This window comes from Cherax quadricarinatus, chromosome 28, assembly GCF_038502225.1.
Source record: "Cherax quadricarinatus isolate ZL_2023a chromosome 28, ASM3850222v1, whole genome shotgun sequence".
NCBI classification, from domain to species: domain Eukaryota; kingdom Metazoa; phylum Arthropoda; class Malacostraca; order Decapoda; family Parastacidae; genus Cherax; species Cherax quadricarinatus.
This window is the reverse complement of record NC_091319.1, coordinates 3,066,284-3,089,343: the sequence shown is the minus strand read 5'-3', so window position 1 is coordinate 3,089,343 and position 23,060 is coordinate 3,066,284. Positions and strand designations below refer to the sequence as shown.

The 23,060-nt window shown below is 39.4% G+C and overlaps 2 protein-coding genes across 5 annotated transcripts in view; one reads left to right on the top strand and one right to left on the bottom strand.

The window, feature by feature from the left end:
• The window catches only part of LOC128693145 (uncharacterized), a 256,813-nt gene that overhangs the window by 146,933 nt on the left and 86,820 nt on the right, over nucleotides 1-23,060 (bottom strand). The gene's annotated exons all lie outside the window — the stretch shown is intronic.
• The window catches only part of CrzR (corazonin receptor), a 59,055-nt gene that overhangs the window by 4,551 nt on the left and 31,444 nt on the right, over nucleotides 1-23,060 (top strand). The gene's annotated exons all lie outside the window — the stretch shown is intronic.

Here is a 23,060-nt window from a genome sequence, read left to right as displayed (position 1 = left end):
GGTTTGGGATATTGGCAGTTTGGAGGGATATGTTGTGTATCTTTATACGTATATGCTTCTAAACTGTTGTATTCTGAGCACCTCTGCAAAAGCAGTGATAATGTGTGAGTGTGGTGAAAGTGTTGAATGATGAAAGTATTTTTGTTGAAAAAAAAAAAATATATATATATTATATATATATATATATATATATATATATATATATATATATATATATATATATATATATATATATATATATATATATATATGTCGTGCCGAATATGTAAAACTGGTCAATTAGCAAGAACTCATTTAAAATTAAGTCCTTTCTGAAATTTTCGATTATACGTTTAAAGATATATTTTTTTTCATTAATGTTAATGTAAAAAATTTTAATTTTGCACCAAAAGAATCTTAGAAAACTTACCTAACCTTATTATAACAAGAGCAATTTATTTTAGCCTAACTCAACTAAATATATTTTAAATACGTTTACAATAATTTAGTACTAAACAAACACAATCAAATATATTTTTTCGTTAGATTCAGAATGATTTTGGCGAAATTATTGCATACACAAATTTTCACTTCTCCTATATGGCAAGATGAGCGTTGCTATTTAAGCTAAGATCGCAAGTTCTGCCTATTCGGCACGACATATATATATATATATATATATATATATATATATATATATATATATATGTTATATATATATATATATATGTTATATATATATATTTATATATATATGTTATATATATATATTTATATATATATATATATATTTATATATATATATTTATATATATATATTTATATATATATATTTATATATATATATATATATATATATATATATAATGTATATATAATGTATATATATATATACTTCTGTTGTGAATAATGCTGGACACCGTTTTAATAGTAACTTAGTTTTTTATTAAAAAAAATGCTCGTATAGATTCCTAATATATTTTAAAAACATTATATTGTTTTTAAAAACAAATATAATAAAATAATTTAAGCAAAATATTATTTTTGAGGCAGATATTGCTACATTTTTTTTAATGTAATGAGTTTGTTTTGGTCAGTTTAGTTATGGTAACACTTGTTTCGTGTACGCTTCGTAGGACTACTTTACAAGCCTCTTATTATCCTTTCTAGCTTAATGCCGAACAACTTCTTGGAAACCCAGTGGACTTCGTTGTAACATTTAACCGGTCTTTTACATTGGGTTTACGTTCACGTCTCGCATACGTTCCCTGTCGCTTCATACAAACGTTGAACAAAACCCGAAACGTTCCCGAGGGAGTGTCACTGCAGGAGTAGAGAAAGTTTTAATATTTACGCTTTGGCCGAACGATCTTACCTGGCAATTTAAAACGGACTTTAAATATGTACACTGCGCAGCAAGACTTCGAAGTCTAACGTGCGATCCCGTAGCCTGACGGTGGGGGAAGGGGAGAAGTCTAGGCAATTATAAGTTATTTATACGCACCCTTACGTAAGTTACAAGTGAATTTCCTGAATTTACCTGTGTTATTGCGTCCTTCATCGTGGTATTTATGTATCTACACCTGTGTTCCAATGGAGGAAGTGGTTAATGTCTCACTGGCAGGAGAACTGGGTGATGTAACAGGGCGTTAGAGTCACATTCACAGCAGCGGTAAATTGCCAAACTCTCTAAGCAGGAGTGGAGTTAAAAATTATATTCCACCTTATTGTTTGTTATGATTCTCTTAGTCGCCAGCTTCGTTGCTGGTTCAGGGGTATTTTGGGTCAAACTTAAGCTCTGGGTAGAGCTTAATCATGACTTGAAGCTCGAAATACTAGTGGGCAAAGCTCGAATGCAATGAAATATGATTTAGCTTACCAAAGATCTACCCAGAGTGAAATAAGACTTGATGAAGCTCAGAACAGCGTGAAGCATGGCCTGATAAAGCTCTTAGGAGAGTGAAACATAACTTGACAAAGCTCTACACAGAAATGTTCGTTCGCCAGTATCTTTTAATTTTCCTTCGCTACTGTAGCCAGTGCAACGTTTCTCTCCAAATCCATTTACTTCGATCGTTAACTAAACTAAAACTGCGAGTCTCTGGGCGAAATAATTTCTAAATAGTAATATAATAATTTTTATTAATTAAACTCATGAAGGAAGAAGAATGAAGAATCTTTGACTGAGTCAGCCGTAAAAAAATTTTTAACCAATAAGGAAATTCTGGGCATTTAAGATCAAAAAGATGCTGGGATCTTGGTCCAAGGATTGTGCTTAGGAGAGACAATAATGTACAAAGCACAGTCCGTGGAAGGCCTTCCCCGGTCACCGGTACGCGAACTTGGTCCGGCTTCGTCCGATCACCCCCGCCTCCTGGTAATTAACTATCCCGTCCCTCACATCCCGGTAGTTAACCTGTCCCTCACATCCTGGTAGTTAACTATCCTGTGCCTCACATTCTGGTCAATGGCTTCCGGTTTCATCTCATTTGCATAAACCCTCCAAACTTTTATATCATCGCCACATCGATCAAAAAAGCAATTAGGAACATTTAATGGCCCTAAATTAAGTGATATGAAGGTTCACAGCGTAATACACTCTTGGAATTAATAATTACACTCTTAGTAGGTCAAATTAACTTTTAATAACTGCACTCCTAGGACCACTGGTAGGACCACTGGTAGGACCCCTGGTAGGACCATTGATAAGACCACTAGTACGACCACTGGAAGGACCACTAGTAGGATCACTGGCAGGGCCACTGCCAGGACCAGTGGTAGGTTCACTGGAAGGACCACTGGAAGGATCACTGGTAGGACCACCGGTAGGACCACCGGTAGGACCACTGGCAGGACCACTGGCAGAACAACTGGCAGAACTTGTAGAACTACTGGTAGGACCACAGGTAGGACCACTGGTAGAACCACTTGTAGAACCACTGGTAGGACCACTGGTAGAACCACTGGTAGGATCACTGGTACAACAACTGGTAGAACCACCACATATTACTGGAGTATTAATTTACATATATGTACGATGCTGAACACGAGAGAGAGAGAGACAGAGAGAGACAGAGACAGAGACAGAGACAGAGAGAGACAGAGAGAGACAGAGAGAGACAGAGAGAGACAGAGAGAGACAGAGAGAGACAGAGAGAGACAGAGAGAGACAGAGAGAGACAGAGACAGAGACAGAGAGAGACAGAGAGAGACAGAGACAGAGAGAGACAGAGAGAGACAGAGAGAGACAGAGAGAGACAGAGAGAGACAGAGAGAGACAGAGAGAGACAGAGAGAGACAGAGAGAGACAGAGAGAGACAGAGAGAGACAGAGAGAGACAGAGAGACAGAGAGAGACAGAGAGAGACAGAGAGAGACAGAGAGAGACAGAGAGAGACAGAGAGAGACAGAGAGAGACAGAGAGAGACAGAGAGAGACAGAGAGAGACAGAGAGAGACAGAGAGAGACAGAGAGAGACAGAGAGACAGAGAGACAGAGAGACAGAGAGAGACAGAGAGAGACAGAGATTTAAACAACATTTTGGTTGTTTTAGTTGTTTAAAACAACTAAAACAACTAAAGATAATGGCGTCTTGAACCTGCATAAAACAAAAAAAAACGAGAAAACGAACTAAGGAAATGAGGTCATGGATAATGGGAAATGATGACTGATGATAAATCACGGGAAAAAATTTGGCTGAATGAATAATGATGGTCCAAGGAACGAGTTTTAAATATACTCCATCCATTTTACTTAACGAAAGATTAACGAATTCGCTCACGAAGTCGAGGGAAGCATTAAAGAAGGGTAATGATCGTTTAGCATAAAACGACACTCCCACACACACACACACACACACACACACACACACATAAATACACACCCACATTCACACACACACACGTAAGCCAGCACAAAGACGTGATAAATACAAAATATAAATGTTTTGGCAGAAGGGAAGTTAAAATAAGATCTTTTGTTAAGCTGGACATTTCTTTGAGAAAGGTAGACTACCAGACGCAAGATATTTATAATACCACATCGTCAGGTGTTGGTAAGGGAGCCTGCTTGACACCGTGACTCTCGTGCCTGCATGGCACTGTGACCCTCGTGCCTGCATGGCACTGTGACCCTAGTGCCCACATGGCACTAAGGAGAAAAAGTAAATATAAATATGCGCTGAAGCAACGTCGCAAAGAATCTTCTTGACGTGAATGTAATTGACACTTCAAGAATATTATCGACGCTTCAAGAACATGACTGACGCTCTGAGAAGATGATTGACACTTCAAGAAGATGACTGAGATTCTTGCCACGTCAAGAAGATAGTCGAAGACACCTGGCACTTTCGCCTAAATGACTTCTTATCCTCCAACAGCTCTCTCTTCCACTGGCAAAACGTTCTGGCTTCTGGTGAAAGGCGATCTGCCGTGTCTGGAATAATGTATTTGAACACTTCACAAGTTCATGAATACAACGTTATGAAAGCCAGTCATCTCAGTTCCTCCCCTCGGTCTTCAAGACAAATTGAGCTGGGCGACGAAGTCACGAGAACGAAGTACATCCAGACTCCAACAATAAAGCGTAGAGAATTCAAAACGGTGAAGCAGAGAGGTGATAGGAAAGTGACAGGAAGACACGAAGCTGAGGAAGACCCTGGAGATAATAGATCATGAGTAGTGTAGAGGAAGGAACTCAACAAGCGTTTACAACCCATGTGACCTGCACCACTCAGGAGGGCACAACAGGTAACTTTCAATCTCAGGGGAACTCGAAGTCGACATCCAACTTTTCATCAAGAAATTTGTTGCTGAGAATATCCCAGGAAGGCGACACGGAAGAGACGACCGGGAAAAAGATAGAGTTATACGAATAGTCTTTACAGACTTCTGATATCTTATAGTATTAACATCAGGGAGGAAAATTTTGATGTAAACAGATCAGAATCTCACTATATCGTGATGACAACAAATTGTGATTGTCATCCCAGGGATCGAACTAGCGACGTTGCTACATGAGAAAAGACATACGTTCCGGAGTAAACGTGTCTTTTCTCCAGTACCATTAACAGGACAGGATTTTGTGGCTTGCGAAGAACATTTGCCAAATGATTTGAGAGTCGGCCGTCAACATTGTACTGGAATATGCGGCAGCTTCTAGAAAAGCAGCTAGAGCACGAGTGATGGAGACGGTGTTTTTAAGCTACCATGCAGCGGTGAGAAACGGCCGGTGGTTTATAGCAAACATCACGATACCAATAATAAAATAACATACAGGCTATAAACTCAGGTGGGTCATTCCATGCAAGGAGTAGTGTAGACTGGATTCTCCGTCCTCCAATCACGGCCAGGTTGCTTACTACTCAGGCCGTGACTATTTAGCTGTTTGCCGTAAGTGTGAAATAAAGAGTTGAGGATTTGGAGATGCACAACGAGGAAGAATGTAAAGATGTGTTCCATCACTGAAGAAAGTGTTGGAAAAGCATCTCCAGAACGGTGGCAATGTCAACAAGGGTGTTGACAAAGTCAAAACAGATGCCAATCGTGTTGGCGACAGATGTCTACACAGTGAAACCAGAAGGAATTCAATAATTCAATAGTATCAAAAGAATAGCGTAAAGGAAGGTTAAAGAATTTATTCAACAGTCTGAGTCTTGACGTCACTGTGTGAAGAAAATTCAGTACACTGTAACTGACAGAGCCGGTATACAGTGTACAGAATAAATTCAACCGAGTGAAGAAATATGGGCAACGTTGAGAATACCTTAGCGTAAAATTGTAAGTCGCTCGAGGGATGAAACACAACGGAAACAGAAGAAAATACACAACTATACAAACACTGACAAACAGAAAACCTGGACACAGTTGTTAACACGCATAAAAAAAACAAAATTCCTGCAAAAAAAAAAAAAAAAAGCAGTGTGGAATCCTATTGACTGATACTCCTGAAAGGGATCCGATAACTTTAGTAGTCATAAAAAAAGGAACTTTTATCTCCTCTCTGAAAACTGTCTTTGATTCACCGTATCCGTAAATAAGACTATTATAAATTGTTAATAAAAATTCCCTCTGAAATTATTGTTTAAAATAACGTGAAAATGAAGGAAATGATTCAAAAGGGTGAACTTGTGCTTCAGAGTATGAGAAATGAGTTAATAAATCTATGATTTTTTTTTAATTGTCTGACTATGTGGAATGATGGGGAAAGAATATTGTTCTTAGGTGTTTCTGTTTTACAGGTTAATAATAGCGGAACATGAGCAATATTGACCAGGGCTCGGAGAGGGAATAAGGCAAGGGGAGAGAAGGGTGGAAGAGTCACGGGAAGAAAAGTTAAAGCCAGAGGAAAATAGAGGAGAAGAGATTTTCAAAGAAAGAAAAGAAAAAGAATCCTTTAGAGAAGAGAAAGAAAGAAGGGAAGCTCTTACAGTGGAAATGAGATGAGGGAAAACTTTTAGAGAGAAGAGGGAGGAATAGAAGCCTTTAGGGAGAAGGAGAAGCCTTTGGAGGCAAGAGGACAAGAAGAAAAGAGAAGCAAGAGGAGGAGCCTTCAGAGTCTAGTTTAAAAATGAGCTATATTATCGTTATCTTCCAAACGTCTTCCTCCTCTAGACCTCGACGACGACGACGACGACCACCACCACCACCACAACCACCACGACAACCACCACCACAACCACCACAACCACAACCACAACCACCACCACCACTCGTGTCTCGATGTTGTTGGTTACCGTTCAACATTCACTACTCCCAAATCGATGGTTGTTATTGCTCTCCCAGTCATGGCTCTACTGATGCTACACTTGATGCTTCACCTTGTTACTTGATACTTCACCTTGATACTTGATACTTAAAGGACTGGATTTACCAGGTATGAATCAGTAGGTCTGCTGCAGTGCTCCTCCATTCCCATGTTCTCATTTTTTTATTTAAGTTCAATACCTAACCCTTTCTGTAAGGTGATACCTCCGTTTTCAGTTCAATACCTGGCCTTTTGTGTGACAACTGACCTTTAGTATGACACCTGACCTTTAGTGTGATACCTGACCTTTAGTGTGATACCTGACCTTTAGTGTGATACCTGACCTTTAGTGTGATACCTGGCCTTTAGCGTGATACCTAATCTTTCGCTCAATACTTAACCTTCAGAGCAATCCCACAACATCTGACGTTTAGCTCATTACCAGAATACCTAATTTTCAGCTCGGGACCTTACCTGTAGATCAACACCTGAGCATCGTTTCAACACCTAACCCTTATCTCAATACCTGACCCTCTGCTAAATGCACAGTGTTGGGAATAACGCAGAGGGCCGTAATTCGCCAGGATGACTATGGTATCCAATTTAGACCAGAGCGTGCCGACCATTTCTGAGTGGATGTCACTTGAGGACCCTTCCGTAACTATGCACACAATATTGTACTACCCGTTCATGCAATACTCTACTACCAGCCCTTATAAATACTCTCCTACCAACCCATGCAATACTCTGCTACCAGCTTATAACACTCTGCTTCCAACCCATGCAACACTCTGCTACCAGCTTGCAACACTCTGCTATCAGCTCCTGCAATACTACAACCTCAATATTCACCCGCACACTACCACACTACCCTCCCATACAATAATACACCATCAGCCCACACAATACCTGTCTATTTGCCTTCAGAATCCCACAATACCCGCACTGAAGTGAGTGTAGCAAACACTTTTACAGTGTAAAAAATATTTTATTGAAAATTCTTTCAGTGAAAACCCTATTAGACACGTTCCTGGCTCATTCTCAAACGTGCCCCCGTGTCTAGTAACATTAACTTCATACAAATACCAAGAATGGTTTTCAAACGAGGACTGGGTGTTAATTGCCTTAGGTACTAGGCCGAGACCAAAATTAACTACACGTTTTCCATGTCAGATTAGGCTAGGTTAAAAGTAAGGTATATTTACCTGTGGTTAACAGCGTCTGGCAGCGGGAGAGACAGGGTAATCGGTGAGATAGTTAGGAACTGAACGCAAGTATGTTATTTGAAAAGAGGGACGTGCGGTGATTGCGCTGCTCGTTACATATCAATACGCTGTTCACCAAATTGATAACCCATTCATAAATACAGAATACGCCACAAATACATGATACATCATGCTTTTCAAGCATTTAGGGCTTGTGTATGTGTGTTTTTGCATGGTTTGGTGTGTATCTGTGTTGACGTGTGTACTTACCTAGTTGTGGTTGCAGGGGTCAAGTCATAGCTCCTGGCCTTGCCTCTTCACTGGCCGCTACTGGGTCATTCTTCCAGATCCACTACATCACTTCCCAGACTATTTCACTTCCTGACAGCTCTGTGACTGAAGAAATACTTCCTAACATGTGTTAATGTGTGTGTGTGTGTGTGTGTGTGTGTGTGTGTGTGTGTGTGTGTGTGTGTGTGTGTGTGTGTGTGTGTGTGTGTTTATATGTGTGTATGCGTGTGTAGTATACGTATATGCACACATGCGTGTCTGTGTGCATACCTGAGCATAAAAACTTGCTCATCTCTTGTAAAAGATAAATCAAAAGAGTGTGTAAAAAATCGGGGGAAAAAATCGGATTCCAGAAAGCATAATATATGGAGGAAAAGAGAAAAAAAAACATGCAAGAGGTGGGAGCAAGCAAATCTAAAATTTACATAATTCCTGAGCCCCACACAAATGCAAATCTCTCCTGGAAGGCTAATAATTGGTCGCGTCTCCCACTCCGTAATCCCGGCTTCAGAGACTTGGAAATTTTCTCACATTAGGGATGAAACGTTTCCGTGTTAGAGGGGAGAGAGAGTGTATTTATTTGAGTTTTGAAATGTTTTGGTGTTACAGTGAGGGAAATGTTCTAGTAACAATGACCATTTTTTCGTGTCGAGAGCCAAGGAATGTGCTTACGTTTAGGTGAAGTTTTTTCTAGACACAAAAGAAAGGAAATATACTGAAGTTAATATAAAAGTTCTGTGCTCTACGGTAAGGTCAGTGTGACCACAAACGCAAATTTTTACAGACGATTTTGAGAGTGACATCAACACAGCTTAAGGAAAATGAGGTGTCGACAAACGTGGTGGCAGAGGTATCGAGTAGTGACACGAACTCAGTGTTGCCACGGAAAGAGAGGATAAGAGAGTTCTAGAAAAAGAGACAGAACGAGAAGAGCAGAGTCTTGGCTGGAAGCCAGGGAAACACCGCTTTTAAAGAGAAGAGGGAGAAAACGTAGATTGTTGGCAGAAACTGAATGAATTAGTGTTGGAAGTGAGAGAGAGAGAGAGAGAGAGAGAGAGAGAGAGGAACAATGTGTTGGCAGAGAGCCAGAGGATTATTACTATATATATATATATATATATATATATATATATATATATATATGTCGTGCCGAATAGGCAGAACTTGCGATCTTGGCTTAAATAGCAACGTTCATCTTGCCATATAGGACAAGTGAAAATTTATGTATGCAATAATTTCGCCAAAATCATTCTGAACCTAACGAAAAAAATATATTTCACTGTGTTTGTTTAGTATTAAATTACTGTAAACAAATCTAAAATATATTTAGTTGGGTTAGGCTAAAATAAATTGCTCTTGTTATAATAAGGTTAGGTAAGTTTTCTAAGTTTCTTTTGGTGCAAACATATAAATTTTTACATCAACATTAATGAAAAAAATAAATCTTTAAACGTATAAGAGAAAATTTTAGAAAGGACTTAATTTTAAATGAGTTCTTGCTAATTGACCAGTTTTACATATTCAGCACGATATATATATATATATATATATATATATATATATATATATATATATATATATATGCAATAGGATCACAGTAAACAGGTGATTTCAAAATATGCAAAACAACCACTCTGAAAGAATAGAGAAATTCCAAGCGCTTTCGTGACTACTCACATTATGTGAGTAGTCACGAAAGCGCTTGGAATTTCTCTATTCTTTCAGAGTGGTTGTTTTGCATATAATATATATATATATATATATATATGAAGGGGTTCAGGGAAACCGGCAGGCCGGACTTGAGTCCTGGAGATGGGAAGTACAGTGCCTGCACTCTGAAGGAGGGGTGTTAATGTTGCAGTTTAAAAACTGTAGTGTAAAGCACCCTTCTGGCAAGACAGTGAATGATGGTGAAAGTTTTTCTTTTTCGGGCCACCCTGCCTTGGTGGGAATCGGCCAGTGTGATAATAATAATAATAATAATAATAATAATAAATATATATATATATATATATATATATATATATATATATATATATATATATATATATATATATATATATATATATATATACACGAGTAATAATCCTCGGGCTCTCAGCCAACACATTGTTCTTCTCCCTATCTTCGCATCATAAGTCACACCATCACGTCAACACAAAAAAAAAATAATGCATAGAAAATAATACCACCGCACTGCATCACCAAGTCAGACCATCGAACCACAAATCCAGCCAGCATATCACAGTCTGTCCATCACATTATACAAATCAATCCATCACATAAAAATCAGATTGGCGTATGACTCATATTTACCAGTCACCTCAAAATCAAATCATCACAACGTAAGAATCAATAAAACCATCTCTTCGGATCACAATACCGAGACATCCCCGACCTTCGCCCAATTGTATTTTCCAATATTCTGTTCGAAATGGATTAATATAGGTAATTACAGGGGAAGAGCTGCCTCTAACCTTAATGTTTTTTTTCACGAGCCTGATCATTAAACTCACAGAAAACCCCGCAGACAAGTGTGTAGAAAAACGTGAACGATTGTCTTTCCCGATTTATGCGAAAATTAAAAAAAAACGGTCATGAATTATCCCCGTGTTTCCTACGATCAGATGGCATGGAAAAATATTTTGAAATTGGAGTATATATTATGGCAAAATTTTGTATTTGGGAAATTCGGTCCTCCAGCAGACTAATGTCGAGTGGTATAGTATTTTCCGGCATATAAGGCGCACTTTTCTCCCACAAAAAATCTTGAAAACTGAGCCTGTAGTTGTCTGCTAACGTTACATAGCAACTGCTTACATACATAGTCTTACATGTCTTATATTCTCGTGCGCCTTATATGCCGGAATATGCAGTATATACAATAGGCATCTCATATTCCACTGTATTGTCTTCTAATACAGTATTTACGTCATATAAATTTTAAACTTCGATGAATCAAGTTCGCGAGTCATCTCAATTTGTGTGTTCACAAAAGTCTAAATTTATTTGTCCCTAAATTCCTGTCAGTACAGTTTAAAACTTCACACTATTGCTTGTGTGTGGGAAGGGAAGAGGGAGGGGAAGAGGGAGGGGAAGAGGGAGGTGTAGAGGGACGGGAATAGGGAGGGGTAGAGTGAGGGGAAGAGGGAGGGGAAGAGGGAGGTGTAGAAGGAGGGGAAGAGGGAGGTGTAGAAGGAGGGGAAGAGGAAGGTGTAGATGGAGGGGAAGAGGGAGGTGTAGAAGGAGGGGAAGAGGGAGGTGTAGAAGGAGGGGAAGAGGGAGGTGTAGAAGGAGGGGAAGAGGGAGGTGTAGAGGGAGGGGAAGAGGGAGGTGTAGAGGGAGGGGAAGAGGGAGGTGTAGAGGGAGGGGAAGAGGGAGGTGTAGAAGGAGGGGAAGAGGGAGGTGTAGAGGGAAGGGAAGAGGGAGGTGTAGAGGGAAGGGAAGAGGGAGGGGTAGATGGAGGGGAAGAGGGAGGTGTAGAAGGAGGGGAAGAGGGAGGTGTAGAAGGAGGGCAAGAGGGAGGTGTAGAAGGAAGGGAAGAGGGAGGGGAAGAGCGAGGTGTAGAGGGAGGGGAAGAGGGAGGGGTAGAGGGAGGGGTAGATGGAGGGGAAGAGGGAGGTGTAGAAGGAAGGGAAGAGGGAGGGGAATAGGGAGGTGAGACAAGCAATACCAAAACACTCTTAATGGTAAAACTGTCAATAGCTCCAAAAATAAAACTTAGATAAACTGTTAGTAAGACCGAGAGGCTTCCAGATCTAAAGAGGAGTTGTTATTATATATTTATGTGAGGTGTTATGCTTGTGTGAATCATTCAACGCAGAAAACTGATGCAGGCTCGATTCACCGTTCGCTGATAGTGAGGTATAAAATCTCTAGCAGCTAAGATTCCAATAGGAGTCACCTTGGCATGAATCCCCTGGTCTTTTGTGAGGTGAGCTAAATTAGGAAGTTGCTTCTCCTGCTGCTGCAGCCTTTACTTACCTTCTTTTTGTACACCAGCTCACGGACTCTCGACAATTATTCCAAGCAGCAACGCTGTCGTTTTTTTCTTCTTTCTCAACCAGAAGAAAAATATCATGGAATGAATAATAACGAAGTCCTCCAGAGCTGTGTAATGAGGCGACGGTGCTGCGTGACAGATGAAAGATTAAGTTATTTGTCACGAGAAGCATCAGTGATGCTGGTGCGCTCTCTCTCTCTCTCTCTCTCTCTCTCTCGTAAACGTGGATCTATTAACCCCTGATCGAACACAGTCTTTTGAACAATATATGACTTCCTCTGAACAGTTATATATCCGGGTATATCTCCTTCCTTGTGTGGGCTAATATACCAATCTGATCTATCACCTCTGCTGACCTAACACAGTCATTTGGCCCGATATCTCACCTTGTGTGACCTAACATAGTGTCTTGGTCAGTCTCCAAGTTTCTCAAGCTCCCATCTTACGATCACCTGAAGAATCCTTTCGGAACTTTATTTTATGAATCAGCTTAAGTTTTAATGGGTTAAGGTCGTTTCTTTCACGTGATAATATTATTCGAGTTTATAATTGTGAAATATGAACGCATCTCTCAGTTCAGTTCTTTATAGCAAAAAGTGAATACAATTCGTTTCTTTGTTGTGTGTTTGTTTGGATAGAAGTTGATGGCTAAATTCACATATACGCTTTCAATTTTGTTCTCTTCTTCTTCTTCTGCCCATTTCTGCCATCCCTACCCATTTGTGCCATCTTTGCCCATTTCTGCCTCCTCATGATTATCTTTGCTCACTACTGCCAGTTCCTTCCGACTCCTGCTCACCATTACTGTCTCATGCTCATCCCAGCTTCATACTGCTCATCCTAGCTCTATACTACTCATCCTAGCTCTATCCTGTTCATCCCTGTCCTCTCCTACAAAGCCATGAGCTGCCTGCCTTCTTTCCATCTTGCTTGCCTACCTTCCTCTTGTCTTTGAGTGCCTGCCTCCCGTCCTGCCTACTTATCTTTTATCTACCTCCCGTCCTGCCTGCTTACCTACCGTCTATCTTCCGTCCTGCCTGCTTACCTACCGTCTACCTTCCGTCCTGCCTGCTTACCTACCGTCTACCTTCCGTCCTGCCTGCCTACTCAACTACAGTCCTTCTTGCTTCACAACTTCTCGTCTGGTCTCCCTACCTACCTTCCTTTATTCCTGCCATCCTACTTCCCGTCCTGCCTAACCACCTCCTGTCCTGCCTACCCACCTCCCGTCCTGCCTAGCCACCTCCCGCCCTGCCTAGCCACCTCCTGTCCTGCCTAGCCACCTCCCGTCCTGCCTAGCCACCTCCCGTCCTGGCTGTCGACCCTCCACTTGACGGTTAGGAGGAGTTTAACCTTTCATGGCTTGTGAAAATATGCCAAAAAATATTCCATTTCCTTTTTTTTTATCCTCACACCTTTTCTGAGAAGACTCGTGTGTTGTGGTGATGATCTTAGTTTTATTATTAAAAACGGAGAAAATAAAGAGTAAACAATGAGAAAGAAGAAGATTTTTTCTAAGGTATAATGATTCAAAGTATCATAATAATTAGTTATCACTCTGCATTGTGGCAAACAGCTGTCTTACGGAAACACTACTGCACAAACAGCTTTTTCGAGAAAACACGCCTGAACAAGCAGCTGTATGGCCCAACTTTCAACAGTTGAAGTTAACACTGCAACACATGCAGATTTAAGCTGCACTTTAGACCAACTTTGACACTACTGTGTCTGGCGGAGAGTGGTTCTGTTGGACGGGAAATATCTACCTGGGGAATGGGACGTAATGAGGTTTGACCTAAGGAAGGGGTAGGGTAGCTCCAGTTCTATGGCTTGCAGAAATGGGAACAGTTTTATGGCTAAAGAGTTGCCAGTGTGTCAGTCATAGCCTATTCTTCAAGACATCAGTCACAGCCTACTTCTCTTCAAGACATCAGTCACAGCCTACTTCTCTTCAAGACATCAGTCACAGCCTACTTCTCTTCAAGACATCAGTCACAGCCTACTTCTCTTCAAGACATCAGTCACAGCCTACTTCTCTTCAAGACATCAGTCACAGCCTACTTCTCTTCAAGACATCAGTCACAGCCTACTTCTCTTCAAGACATCAGTCACAGCCTACTTCTCTTCAAGACATCAGTCACAGCCTACTTCTCTTCAAGACATCAGTCACAGCCTACTTCTCTTCAAGACATCAGTCACAGCCTACTTCTCTTCAAGACATCAGTCACAGCCTACTTCTCTTCAAGACATCAGTCACAGCCTACTTCTCTTCAAGACATCAGTCACAGCCTACTTCTCTTCAAGACATCAGTCACAGCCTACTTCTCTTCAAGACATCAGTCACAGCCTACTTCTCTTCAAGACATCAGTCACAGCCTACTTCTCTTCAAGACATCAGTCACAGCCTACTTCTCTTCAAGACATCAGTCACAGCCTACTTCTCTTCAAGACATCAGTCACAGCCTACTTCTCTTCAAGACATCAGTCACAGCCTACTTCTCTTCAAGACATCAGTCACAGCATACTTCTCTTCAAGACATCAGTCACAGCCTACTTCTCTTCAAGACATCAGTCACAGCCTACTTCTCTTCAAGACATCAGTCACAGCCTACTTCTCTTCAAGACATCAGTCACAGCCTACTTCTCTTCAAGACATCAGTCACAGCCTACTTCTCTTCAAGACATCAGTCACAGCCTACTTCTCTTCAAGACATCAGTCACAGCCTACTTCTCTTCAAGACATCAGTCACAGCCTACTTCTCTTCAAGACATCAGTCACAGCCTACTTCTCTTCAAGACATCAGTCACAGCCTACTTCTCTTCAAGACATCAGTCACAGCCTACTTCTCTTCAAGACATCAGTCACAGCCTACTTCTCTTCAAGACATCAGTCACAGCCTACTTCTCTTCAAGACATCAGTCACAGCCTACTTCTCTTCAAGACATCAGTCACAGCCTACTTCTCTTCAAGACATCAGTCACAGCCTACTTCTCTTCAAGACATCAGTCACAGCCTACTTCTCTTCAAGACATCAGTCACAGCCTACTTCTCTTCAAGACATCAGTCACAGCCTACTTCTCTTCAAGACATCAGTCACAGCCTACTTCTCTTCAAGACATCAGTCACAGCCTACTTCTCTTCAAGACATCAGTCACAGCCTACTTCTCTTCAAGACATCAGTCACAGCCTACTTCTCTTCAAGACATCAGTCACAGCCTACTTCTCTTCAAGACATCAGCCACAGCCTACAGACTCTCACAAAAATTTGCAGCTGCCTTCTCTTCTTCCAGAGGCGCCACACCTACCTCAGTAATATTTACTTTCACTCTCTTGTGCCCAACAGCCAGTTCCTGGCTCTTTTTCCCCTTATCTTAACTCACACAAATCCTGGTATCATATTCTAGAATTGTTATATTTGTCTTCGCGATTTGTGAGGGATAATTGCAGGGTATTACCATACATTCAGTACGCACCCTCCTGCCTCCATTTCGCCCACAGATTCTTTGGCTTCATAATGGTGGGTCATTTATGTGGCTTATACTCCCCAGCGTATCTATACTGCGCTCAGCGGACGGTCGATAGAGCCACCACTTCTTCATTCACTCAGTGACCTACGCTTCTTGTTAAAATATGATTACCATAATGATGGTATGAGGTGAGCTAAACAAATAACAAAAAAGGCACAATACCGTGACTGGAACGATACACAAATAACCCGCACATAAAAGAGAGAAGCTTACGACGACGTTTCGGTCCGACTTGGACCATTGACAAAGTCACTGCTTATATCCATAAACAGTGTGACTTTGTCAATGGTTCAAGTCGGACCGAAACGTCGTCGTAAGCTTCTCTCTTTTATGTGAAGGTTATTTGTGTGAGCTAAACCCTTCAAACTTCAACATTCACTCTTTGCTGTAATCTTTCAGTGTGATCGTCTGATCCGAAGATCACACAAAGAACACCGATGGTTCAGTGTTTGACGGCTGGATATAACTGTAGAGAAGACTTAAAGTACGAAGAATAGCGGTTAAAATTCCAGTCCTAAGTTCAAAATGATAAGACTACGATTATACTATGTGTTGCGCTAAACCCACGTGGTAACTGAAGACGGGAAATGGTGAAGACTCGATATTACGTCCGTTAAGAGCAATTCGGAAATTCTTATAGTACAACCATATCGCAGGACTGTCCCTATGTCTCAGAGAATAAAAAATACGGGTTTTGGGTTAACATTACATCGAATCTATTACCAGAAGCATACATGAACCCGATTAAGCCAGAGGATCTTTCCCCTGGAAAGAGATGGTTATTTGTGAATTGTTCCAGCCAGGGAATTGTAACTTTTATTCCTCAGTGTCTTATACAACTTGCCTAGCACAGGCATAACATTCGTATCGACTTCGCAATGAGCCGTTAGGAATTCTTTAATCTCAAATATTGGACAAACTCTTATATGTACTGAGATATATATCCCTCCACTTGTATATGCACTGCTGCCCTCAGTGCACACACATCAAGAAATATTCATCAGAAAATATATATTAAATTACCTCCAGCAAACTCGTACAGGACCTGCTTGAGTAGACTAATGCAACATACAGCATGATTATACAAGGCATATCCCCTGAAACATACAAGAAAACTGGAAATGGTGCAGATTTTTGTTCCTCACTGGTCCACGATATTACGAACAAGAAAAATGACGAAAGAAATGACAGGAGAAATGGCGACAAATTAAATAAGAACAAATCTTAACACTGTGAACCATTTTGTTGAAGAGTGATAGAGCTCAGACATTATCGAAATGATATCATGTAACGGCTCACTATTCTTTCTTGACTCTAACTCTTTACCGAAGGAATAAGGTGGGGGGAGGGATAGTGTCAGAATGTTAGGCACACTAAGATGTGTTTAGAAATAGTATAAACACAATAACAGGTGGATCATTATTACTGAACTCCAAATGGGTCACTACTGTTGAATTTTGTGCTATTTTGAATTGACAGGGGTAATTAGGACTGGGCTTGGGAACTTATGTTTGCATTGGTCAATATGACTTTGGTCAATATGACTGGGCGTCTCTCATTAAGAATGGACGTGAGCCATTATAACTGGGAGAGGATCATTACGACGGGATATAACTTAGGCAATCTTCATAAAAACTAAGTTTAATATGGGTAGGCGTTCCAGTACACCTTATTACACTCTTTGAGAGTAAGTGAAACGTGTGTATGAAACACCGTAGAATTTATCATAAGCTAGAGTAAGTGAAAACTGGGTATGCGAGTCCATAGACTTTTACCAAACGTTATTAGTGTAAATGAAATGCGGGTAGGAGAGTTCATAGACTTTACCACAACTAAATTTCTCTTCTATATTCATTAAAATATAAAGCACTATATTGTTTGCTACTTAAGAAAGGATAAAAAAAAAACTTTTTACATCCAACTACATAATAATATAATGATGATTAATGTTCAAACGATCCTGCCGAGTAAGTATCAAGAGCCAAACCAAAAGATATCGCAAGAAGCAATTATGCATAACTATCAAGGTGGAGAGATCGCAAGAAGCAGTTATCTATAACTATCAAGGTGGAGAGTTTAGTTTTCCTTGAATAAAGGAATTATATGAGTTAACTTGTTATATATAGATACTCAGTTATTCAATACTTGGGAAACCTTGAGAATTGCATATTTACAATACCAAATTCATTATATTAGACCATATTGCAATTACTAGTGAGAGACTGGTGCTATTTTTAATTTGTATTGTTATATTATTAGATTAAATCTAGTTGTACTATAGCTCATTCTAGCTCATAACAGACTCCACAAAAGTCATTATATTAGACCTTAGTGCAATTATTTGATTACCACTTTATTGTTCACCACAACTTATATTAGTCCCTTTTATATTATAATTTTATATTATAATTCTAACTTTAAAGAATTACCTTTAAAGTACTACCTACTATCATATTCCCAAGCTCCATTATTTGATCATCACTTTATTTGTTCACCACAAATTATTTTAGTCCCTTTTATATTGTCTCCTTTATTTTAGCTTTAAAAAACTACCTTAGCTCATTATTTTTACATTTGTTAAATAATTCAGGTGCTATTTTTTTTTAGCTTTAGAATATTTACTTTATTTTTTACTTAATTCTAACTATAGATTCACTACAAATCTTATGATTACAAGCATTGATCCTGATACCAACCTCTTATTTAATGACTTAAATGATTCAAACAGTTACTGTAATTACTACACAGCAGAACAATCAAATGCACTTCTCAGAGCCAACAACAACATAACTATCTTTAAGTACAATATCAGATCTTTAAGCAAGCATTATGATGACCTCCTAGCATTACTAAATTCCTTGCATGCCAATATGTCCATCATTACACTAACTGAAACCTGGCTAAAGCCTGATACTACAGATGTCTATGCCATTCCTGGTTACACAGCCATACACAACTGTAGGCCAGACCAACAAGGGGGTGGCACTGCTATATACTACTCAGACCAACTAGAATGTATCACTAATACTTGCACAAGGGATGAACATGGGGAATATATAATAGCTAAATTCAAATCCAAATACCTACAAAAACCTCTCACAGTGATAAACATCTACAGAGTTCCACAATCAAACATTAGCCAATTTAGTCAAAACCTAGGAAGTATGATAACTGATGCACGCATGAACAAAGATCACTTACTACTCTCAGGTGACTTCAATATAAATCTCCTGCAAGACCAGGACCCACACGTTACTGAATTCACAAACACAATGAGTAACTGCATGTTGCTACCAACAGTAACAAAACCTACAAGAGTTACAGAGACTAGTGTTTCCCTACTTGACCACATCTGGACCAACACCATATCCCCTTTAAAATCAGGCATAATTACAGATAATACCACAGACCACTACCCTACTTTCCTCATAACAACTCTTGGTAAAATACCCCAAGACACTACCAAAGTCACCTTCAGACTTCACAATGAGGCAGCCATTAATAACTTCACAACAGCAGTAACAAACATTGACTGGCACACTGAGCTAGAAATCTATACAGATATTGACGAATGTTTTAATAATTTTCTAAAAAAGACCCAATACCTTTATAACAAGCACTGCCCTAAAAAAACTAAACAGATGACAGCTAAGAGACTGAACAGTCCCTGGCTAACACCCAGCATTCTCAAATCCATAAATATAAAACACCGATATGAAAAACAGTACAGAATGGGTCACATAACCAGAGACCAAACAAAACGTTACTCGTCAATCCTAACCAGCCTGATAAGAAGGGCAAAAAAATTGTATTATGAGAACAGATTATCCAACTTACGAGGTGATATAAAAAAGACCTGGAAGACCCTATCAGAAATTCTGGGAACAAAAAAGATATCACGACATAGCGAAATAAAATTAGCAAAATCAGATGAACCCCAACTCCCACCAACAGAAACAGCAAACAGACTCAATGATTTCTTCTCCACTATAGGTCAAATAAAATCCCAAGCTCAGATACCCCACCAAATGACTACCTCACTGGCAACTACCCGAACACACTGTTCCTAGCTCCGACTAACCCATACGAAGTCTCCCTTATTATCAACGCACTGAAAAACAAGGCAGGAGATTTAAATACCTTACCACCCTTTATATACAAAAAAGCGTCACAAGTACTATCACCAATCATTGCAACACTCTTTAACAAATCCATTGAATCCTCCACCTTCCCTACAGTTCTCAAAATAGCAAGGGTCACCCCGATCCATAAAGGAGGAGACCAAACAGAGTTGAATAACTATAGGCCAATATCCAATTTACACCCTCTCACAAAAATCTTCGAAAAATTAATTCATAAACGAATCTACTCCTACCTCATTTCCCAAAACATTCTCAACCCCTGCCAATTTGGATTCAGGCCTAATAAAAATACTAATGATGCTATTATACACATGCTAGAACATATATACACTGCAATAGAGAAAAAAGAAGTCCCACTGGGGATCTTCATTGACTTACGTAAAGCTTTTGATACAGTTGACCATGACTTGCTCCACGTAAAATTGTCACACTATGGTATTAGAGGGCACTCCCTCAACTACCTCAAGTCTTACCTCAGCAACAGAAGCCAATATGTGTACGCAAATGGGGCAAGCTCTTCCGCACAACCAATTACAGTTGGTGTCCCACAGGGAAGTGTCCTTGGCCCTCTTCTCTTTCTCCTATACACAAATGACCTACCAAATGCTTCGCAATTACTCAAACCCACACTTTTTGCAGATGACACTACATACGTCTTCTCTCACCCGAGCCCAGTCACGCTAGCCAATACTGTAAACACCGAATTACAGAAAATATCTACCTGGATGAGGACTAACAAACTTACACTAAACATTGACAAAACCTACTTCATTCAGTTTGGTAACAGAGCTACAGATGTACCTCTTAACATAACAATAAACGGATCACCTATCACAAAGGTAACATAGGGAAAATTCCTAGGAATCCACCTCGATAATAGACTAAAATTTCATACACATATACAACAAATTTCTAAGAAAATTTCCAAGACTGTAGGCATACTATCGAAGATACGGTACTATGTTCCACAGTCAGCCCTCCTGGCCCTTTATCACTCTCTTATTTACCCCTATCTCACCTATGGAATTTGTGCATGGGGCTCAACAACAATTAACCATCTCAGACCACTAATTACTCAACAAAAGGCTGCAGTTAGAATGATAACAAATTCTCACTACAGGCAACACACTCCACCAATATTCAAAACACTCAACCTACTCACCATACAAAACATCCATACTTATGATTGCACCTATTACATACATAGAACACTTAACTCTGATATTAACCCTCCCCTCAAACATCTCCTTGCCAACCTCAACAGAACACATGACCATAACACAAGGCACAGATCACTCTTTGATGTTCCTCGTGTCCATCTCACGCTATGCAAAAACTCAATGCACATAAAAGGCCCTAAAATCTGGAATTCATTACCTGTAAATATAAAAGAAACACTACCTGTTTATAAATTCAAGTCTCTTCTCAAAGTTCACTTACTCACTCAAAACCAAATAAATACTGAATAACTGAACCTTATAAATTGTATATCCTATATGTTACTCACAATTATATCACACAAATGTTAAACCTAGGACCCAATCTAACTATTATTTTTTTAAATACACTACCTAACAGAATACTCCATTCGACTGAATGTACAACAATCCAAGCAACCATATGACCTGTCTTTGTAATACTCATTTGTGCTTTATAGTTATCTGTTTACAATAATGTTTTATCACTGATTTCATCATTGCTTAGTTAATCTTAAGTTAATTTTAAGCCAGCCCGTAATGCTATGCATATAAGTGGCTTTGGCATGCTGCTCTTACCTGTATTTTTTGTACCTCTGTATGTATGCTTAAATTACTAAATAAATAAATAAATAAATAAATAAATAAAAACAAATTGAGATTTAACAATACTTTGAGTGTAAGAAATTGAGTAAAGAAGGAATGATGAAGGATAGAAGTGTATAACAGTTATTATGACTTCATGATAGTCGTTATGATGAAATTAGGGTAGTTACGACTGCAACATTCATGAAGCTGTGGATTCAGAATTAGCGTTCTATGAAAAGTAAGTGAAACGTGGGTATGGCGCCCCGTAGACTTTATCACATCAGGAAAATTCTTGTAAAGGAATTTACGAGGGATCATAATAATTAATTATTTTTTTTCTGTCAGTACGTGATTATATTTAATATGTTTATACAGTTACGTGTAACCTAATATTATATTCATTTAAAATGCAAATGTTATATGAAGGTTACTGTACAAGAAAATCCTCTGTTTAGTCGACCTGGAGGACTGCTCAGGGAGTCAGGTGGATAAGCTGATCCAAGGAATCTTCACTGGACAATACATACAATAGACCTATCGAAAAACTAAACCCAATTTTATTTCTGTAAAAATTATAAGATTTAGTCCGTAAAATGCAGAGAACCAGCGTAATATGTTGAATCTTTGACATAATTAATTGTGTAACGTGCAGAGCGTGCTGTATATACAGATTAAAAATTAACATCGTTCTCACCGTAATAAATTGTGTAAACAAAGGATTATACAGGAATGAACTCTCATCTGCGTATGAGAAGTTATATATTATTCCTGAACCAGCGAGAAGGGTTGGGAAGAGTGTAAACAGTGATTCGGAGCAACAGTGCAAGAGGGAACTAGATCAAAGGACTAAAATATGCTCTAATAACACTTCATCTGAATCCTATGGGGTCTTGTAAGATCCCTTGGATGGACGATATGTCAGTCGAATCATAATGTTCTTTGTGATTAGATTGCTTTAGTACCAAAGTCACTTTCTTCTCACGTACAGAAACCTGTGTGCTTAACTAGCATTCCAATTTTAGACTGAAATTTTTATTTAACTGCTTAATATTACCATCTCAGTGAACGTTCTTTTACACTGATTTCTTTTTTTATTTTACCATTCCTTTCATTTGTAAAATTCTCGAGTGTCCACAAATTCTGTTTGGCAGTGACTGCTTACATTTTTCTCCATTGACGAGAATTATCACCGATATATTTTGCTTATATCCATAAACTGTCAATAAGTTGGAATTACTTCAGCATCCATGATTTATGTGGTTCATGACTCTTCTTTCCCCTCATTAGCGTCACTTTTCTCATTCCACTTTGGCTTGGGTGCCAGTGGTGGTCTTAGTACCAGTAATACCAGTCTTAGTTCCAGTGGTGTAGGTCTTAGTGCCAGT